Source organism: Ranitomeya variabilis, chromosome 4 (assembly GCF_051348905.1).
Source record: "Ranitomeya variabilis isolate aRanVar5 chromosome 4, aRanVar5.hap1, whole genome shotgun sequence".
Lineage (NCBI taxonomy): Eukaryota > Metazoa > Chordata > Amphibia > Anura > Dendrobatidae > Ranitomeya > Ranitomeya variabilis.
In genome coordinates this window covers 393,991,407-393,998,629 of record NC_135235.1, presented here as the reverse complement: position 1 = coordinate 393,998,629, position 7,223 = coordinate 393,991,407, and the positions used below count along the sequence as shown (strand labels likewise).

The following is a 7,223-nucleotide window of genomic DNA, read 5'->3' as shown; positions in this document are numbered from 1 at the left end:
TATAATTTAAGCTCAGGGATTCCAAAACTAATAAGCCCCATTTCTTTCGGGATCCGGTTTGTGGGACATGGGTTATCGTGGGTGACCGCTTTTCAGCACTACAATCCCCATCATAAACCATCTCCGGATGTAAGAAGGACAACCCCCATCATGTGCGCCTTCACCTACACCCCAGCAATGCACGTCTATGGTGTGAGGTACCATGACAACACCGTGGTCACACACTAAGCGGCAAGTCTCAGGCGGGAAATGACTGCACTGTTCCTGCCAAGCATCTCAATATGGCCCATGGAATGGATGAAAGCCCCGCATGCTAAAGGAGGCATTGGTTAGGTTTCATGAACTACAGTTCCCAGAGTTCTATTGGCACCCTAACGCGTAATCTAGCTAGTACGCAAGCGCGCTGTACGAAAAGGAGGCTTGAGACGCAAAAGCAGGAAGTGAGTGTGGAACGCAAGCTCTGCCTTTCCGGTTAATGACTTCCGGCCAGCGAGCTGATGAAGAGCCCGGCGTAGACAGACACAGCTGCAGGTCTGTGAGATCGTCACTTTGTGTGCAGCGCTGCTTGTGATTAATTTGTCGGCTGCGACCGTGGTTCCTGGCCATACGTCATCAGTGACAGATAGATCCGCATACAATAGCTGTCGATCGAAAACACATCCCTGTTCTTGTAAGATTCAATAAACCTACAGCAAAACCGAGCCTTGTTACCGATGCCGACCAAACTGTGCGATCAGCTTTCAGTTTTTCCATGGAAGCTTAAAGGGACTATCCCCCTTGGTGACTATCTGGGTTATTACTTACATACATGTATTTGGGGCTAAAATGATCTCTTTCATTGGGGTTCATCCCAGATTTTGCACCTTTGGCTTTCACAGGCTCTTGGTTTCCTGCACATTCAACACTGAGGCCGTCTGTGGTCATGAATCACCTGAGAGGAGCTAAAAAAGAGCTGAAAGCGTTAGAAACTCCCCGCCATGGCGAGCTGGCTGATGGAGACTCCGTTCGCTCCCGCTGCAGTCAGCAATGAGGCCATAGAAGGCAAACAATGCAAGACCTCTAATGGGTTCCACTGCCAGAATGATCTCTCTAATCTCTAATTACATGTATTTCACAAAAAATAATACGTAAAAGCTGCAGTAGGACTGGCTGTGGTGGGAACAAGGCGGGTCCTTCAGTTCTGGGTTTTATATATCTGAAGACGGCTGCATGGAGGGTCTATTCTGTATGTTCGTTATACTGAATGTGCTGGGAACACGGGGAGTAGGGGGTTAGATGGGGGGATGGAAAGGTTCCCCCAATATCAATTCTGATATTGCCTTTTTTGAGTTTTATTTTTACAATATTCGCATCTGTAGGTTTTATTGCTTAAAAAAAACCCTAACTTTTTCCTGTATTCTGATAGCGAGAATTTATTTTTAAGTCAACAAGGTTGTACAAAGTTTGCAGGTGTTTCGGGAGTGCTTTTTTAATTCGGACAATTATTGTTTAAAACTTTAAAAAAAATGTAATATATATATATATATATATATACACTCACCGGCCACTTTATTAGGTACACCATGCTAGTAACGGGTTGGACCCCCTTTTGCCTTCAGAACTGCCTCAATTCTTCGTGGCATAGATTCAACAAGGTGCTGGAAGCATTCCTCAGAGATTTTGGTCCATATTGACATGATGGCATCACACAGTTGCCGCAGATTTGTCGGCTGCACATCCCAAAGATGCTCCATACAAGGCAGGATGGATCCATGCTTTCATGTTGTTTACGCCAAATTCTGACCCTACCATCCGAATGTCGCAGCAGAAATCGAGACTCATCAGACCAAGCAACGTTTTTCCAATCTTCTACTGTCCAATTTCGATGAGCTTGTACAAATTGTAGCCTCAGTTTCCTGTTCTTAGCTGAAAGGAGTGGTACCCGGTGTGGTCTTCTGCTGCTGTAGCCCATCTGTCTCAAAGTTCGACGCACTGTGCGTTCAGAGATGCTCTTAGGCCTACCTTGGTTGTAACGGGTGGCGATTTGAGTCACTGTTGCCTTTCTATCAGCTCGAACCAGTCTGCCCATTCTCCTCTGACCTCTGGCATCAACAAGGCATTTCCGCCCACAGAACTGCCGCTCACTGGATTTTTTTTCTTTTTCGGACCATTCTCTGTAAACCCTAGAGATGGTTGTGCGTGAAAATCCCAGTAGATCAGCAGTTTCTGAAATACTCAGACCAGCCCTTCTGGCACCAACAACCATGCCACGTTCAAAGGCACTCAAATCACCTTTCTTCCCCATACTGATGCTCGGTTTGAACTGCAGGAGATTGTCTTGACCATGTCTACATGCCTTAATGCACTGAGTTGCCGCCATGTGATTGGCTGATTAGAAATTAAGTGTTAACAAGAAGTTGGACAGGTGTACCTAATAAAGTGGCCGGTGAGTGTATATATATACTGTATATATATATATATATATATATATATATATATATATATATATATATATATATATATATATATATATATATATATATATATATATATATATACATACATATACGCACATTAGTAATATTATGGAAAAAAAAATCTAAATTCAAATATTTGTAAATAACTGTTCGAATTTAAGAATATAGAATATAGTGCTGTGGAATTAATGGCACTATACAAGTGAGTACAATAAATAAATAAAAATAAATGTATTCCTGTAATGAGCAGTGGATCTCTGAAATGTTATGAATGACTTTTAATGTTTGTTCTGTGTCATTGGACACATATTGGGAAGTGGATCACAAATGATTCATGTGACGTCATTTAGAACAAACATTAACAGACATTCATAACATTTCAGAAATCCATTATCCATCGCGCTTCTTTTCCTAAGAGTAAAGTATGTTTATCTCTGATGGCCGGAACGTGCCTCCTGGAAATGTAGAAATCTGTAGCATCCCATTCCTACGCCTGCCCTAATAGATCGCATGTTATTCTTTTACACAGTGGACAGTAACATCTACGAGAACTAAATACCACAAACACAACATGATCTCATTTCATTTTGTTCAGTCTTTTAGGTCTTCAGTTTGAGCACTAAAACTTTCATCTGTACTATTAATCTGTGTAATCTAAAGGCAGTGCCTTATAGTGTGAGCAGGATGATAGTGATTATTGTCTGATGTAGGCTTTCGATATGCACTCTGCTGGTTTTATAGGTCAAGTTGATATATAATCAATCAATTTATTGCCAGTAATTCTTGGGAAGAGATATTCATATTATTAGGGAGGTATTGGAGATGGCCCTAATGTCATTAAGAACCTGATGCTGAAAAAGATCAGTATACCATCCGACACATGCACTGAATGGAGCAGGCTTTGCTCTGGAGCCGGCGCACACACTGAATGGAGCAGGCTCAGCTGTGGAGCCGACACATGTACTGAATGGGGCAGGCTCTGCTCTGGAGCCGACACACGCACTGAAAGGAGCAGGCTCAGTTCTGGAGCCGGCACACATTGAATGGAGCAGGCTCAGCTGTGGAGCCGACACACGCACTGAATGGGGCAGGCTCTGCTCTGGTGCCGGCACACACACTGAATGGAGCAGGCTCAGTTCTGGAGCTGGCACACGCATTGAATGGAGCAGGCTCAGCTGTGGAGCCGACACGCACTGAATGGAGCAGGCTCAGTTCTGGAGCCGGCACACACTCTGAATGCGGCAGGCTCTGCTCTGGTGCCGGCACACACACTGAATGGAGCAGGCTCAGTTGTGGAGCCGGCACACGCATTGAATGGGGCAGGCTCAGCTCTGGAGCCAGCACACTGAATGGAGCAGGCTCAGTTCTGGAGCCGGCACACGCATTTAATGGAGCAGGCTCAGCTGTGGAGCCGACATACGCACTGAATGGAGCAGGCTCAGTTCTGGAGCCGGCACACACACTGAATGGAGCAGGCTCAGCTCTGGAGCGGGAACACGCATTGAATGGAGCAGGCTCAGCTCTGGAGCCGGCACACGCACTGAATGGAGCAGGCTCAGCTCTGGAACCGGCACATGCACTGAATGGAGCAGGCTCAGCTCTGGAGCGGGAACACGCACTGAATGGAGCAGACTCAGCTCTGGAGCGGGAACACGCACTGAATGGAGCAGGCTCTGCTCTGGAGCCGACACACGCACTGAATGGAGCAGGCTCAGTTCTGGAGCCGGCACACACTCTGAATGCGGCAGGCTCTGCTCTGGTGCCGACACACACACTGAATGGAGCAGGCTCAGTTGTGGAGCCGGCACACGCATTGAATGGGGCAGGCTCAGCTCTGGAGCCAGCACACTGAATGGAGCAGGCTCAGTTCTGGAGCCGGCACACGCATTTAATGGAGCAGGCTCAGCTGTGGAGCCGACATACGCACTGAATGGAGCAGGCTCAGTTCTGGAGCCGGCACACACACTGAATGGAGCAGGCTCAGCTCTGGAGCGGGAACACGCATTGAATGGAGCAGGCTCAGCTCTGGAGCCGGCACACGCACTGAATGGAGCAGGCTCAGCTCTGGAACCGGCACATGCACTGAATGGAGCAGGCTCAGCTCTGGAGCGGGAACACGCACTGAATGGAGCAGACTCAGCTCTGGAGCGGGAACACGCACTGAATGGAGCAGGCTCTGCTCTGGAGCCGACACACGCACTGAATGGAGCAGGCTCAGTTCTGGAGCCGGCACACACTCTGAATGCGGCAGGCTCTGCTCTGGTGCCGGCACACACACTGAATGGAGCAGGCTCAGTTGTGGAGCCGGCACACGCATTGAATGGGGCAGGCTCAGCTCTGGAGCCAGCACACTGAATGGAGCAGGCTCAGTTCTGGAGCCGGCACACGCATTTAATGGAGCAGGCTCAGCTGTGGAGCCGACATACGCACTGAATGGAGCAGGCTCAGTTCTGGAGCCGGCACACAGACTGAATGGAGCAGGCTCAGCTCTGGAGCGGGAACACACATTGAATGGAGCAGGCTCAGCTCTGGAGCCGGCACACGCACTGAATGGAGCAGGCTCAGCTCTGGAACCGGCACATGCACTGAATGGAGCAGGCTCAGCTCTGGAGCGGGAACACGCACTGAATGGAGCAGACTCAGCTCTGGAGCGGGAACACGCACTGAATGGAGCAGGCTCTGCTCTGGAGCCGACACATGTACTGAATGGGGCAGGCTCTGCTCTGGAGCCGGCACACGCACTGAAAGGAGCAGGCTCAGTTCTGGAGCCGGCACACACATTGAATGGAGCAGGCTCAGCTGTGGAGCCGACACACGCACTGAATGGGACAGGCTCTGCTCTGGTGCCGGCACGCACTGAATGGAGCAGGCTCAGTTCTGGAGCCGGCACACGCATTGAATGGAGCAGGCTCAGCTGTGGAGCCGACATACGCACTGAATGGAGCAGGCTCAGTTCTGGAGCCGGCACATACACTGAATGGGGCAGGCTCTGCTCTGGTGCCGGCACACACACTGAATGGAGCAGGCTCTGCACTGGAGCTGGCGCACACACTGAATGGAGCAGGCTCAGTTCTGGAGCCGGCACATGCACTGAATGGAGCAGGCTCAGCTGTGGAGCCAGCACACATACTGAATGGGGCAGGCTCTGTTCTGGTGCCGGCACACACACTGAATGGAGCAGACTCAGTTCTGGAGCTGGCACACGCATTGAATGGAGCAGGCTCAGCTGTGGAGCCGACACACACTGAATGGAGCAGGCTCAGTTCTGGAGCCGGCACACACATTGAATGGAGCAGGCTCAGCTCTGGAGCGGGAACACGCATTGAATGGAGCAGGCTCAGCTCTGGAGCCCGGCACACACACTGAATGGAGCAGGCTCAGCTCTGGAACCGGCACACGCACTGAATGGAGCAGGCTTTGCTCTGGAGCCGGCGCACACACTGAATGGAGCAGGCTCAGCTGTGGAGCCGACGCATGTACTGAATGGGGCAGGCTCTGCTCTGGAGCCGGCACATGCACTGAAAGGAGCAGGCTCAGTTCTGGAGCCGGCACACACATTGAATGGAGCAGGCTCAGCTGTGGAGCCGACACACGCACTGAATGGGGCAGGCTCTGCTCTGGTGCCGGCACACACTAAATGGAGCAGGCTCAGTTCTGGAGCCGACACATGCATTGAATGGAGCAAGCTCAGTTCTGGAGCCGGCACACACACTGAATGGGGCAGGCTCTGCTCTGGTGCCGGCACACACACTGAATGGAGCAGGCTCTGCTCTGGAGCTGGCGCACACACTGAATGGAGCAGGCTCAGTTCTGGAGCCGGCACATGCACTGAATGGAGCAGGCTCAGCTGTGGAGCCAGCACACACACTGAATGGGGCAGGCTCTGCTCTGGTGCCGGCACACACACTGAATGGAGCAGGCTCAGTTCTGGAGCTGGCACACGCATTGAATGGAGCAGGCTCAGCTGTGGAGCCGACACGCACTGAATGGAGCAGGCTCAGTTCTGGAGCCGGCACACACTATGAATGCGGCAGGCTCTGCTCTGGTGCCGACACACACACTGAATGGAGCAGGCTCAGCTGTGGAGCCGACATACGCACTGAATGGAGCAGGCTCAGTTCTGGAGCCGGCACACACACTGAATGGGGCAGGCTCTGCTCTGGTGCCGGCACACACACTGAATGGAGCAGGCTCTGCTCTGGAGCTGGCGCACACACTGAATGGAGCAGGCTTAGTTCTGGAGCCGGCACATGCACTGAATGGAGCAGGCTCAGCTGTGGAGCCAGCACACGCACTGAATGGAGCAGGCTCAGTTCTGGAGCCGCCACACGCATTGAATGGGGCAGGCTCAGCTCTGGAGCCAGCACACACACTGAATGGAGCAGGCTCAGTTCTGGAGCCGGCACACACATTGAATGGAGCAGGCTCAGCTCTGGAGCGGGAACACGCATTGAATGGAGCAGGCTCAGCTCTGGAGCCGGCACACGCACTGAATGGAGCAGGCTCTGCTCTGGAACCGGCACACGCACTGAATGGAGCAGGCTCAGCTCTGGAACCGGCACACGCACTGAATGGAGCAGGCTCAGCTCTGGAGCGGGAACACGCACTGAATGGAGCAGACTCAGCTCTGGAGCGGGAACACGCACTGAATGGAGCAGGCTCTGCTCTGGAGCCGACACACGCACTGAATGGAGCAGGCTCAGCTCTGGAACCGGCACAGGCACTGAATGGAGCAGGCTCAGCTCTGGAACTGGCACAAACACTGAA

General features: G+C 51.6%; 1 protein-coding gene across 1 annotated transcript in view; it reads left to right on the top strand.

Moving 5' to 3' along the window:
• The first annotated feature begins 461 nt into the window (after nt 1–461).
• Nucleotides 462–7,223, top strand: part of LOC143764874 (uncharacterized) — a 44,275-nt gene continuing 37,513 nt past the window's right edge. The window contains exon 1 of the mRNA XM_077250933.1: nt 462–531. The gene's annotated coding sequence lies outside the window, so the exon portion shown is untranslated. The remainder of the gene's footprint in view (nt 532–7,223) is intronic.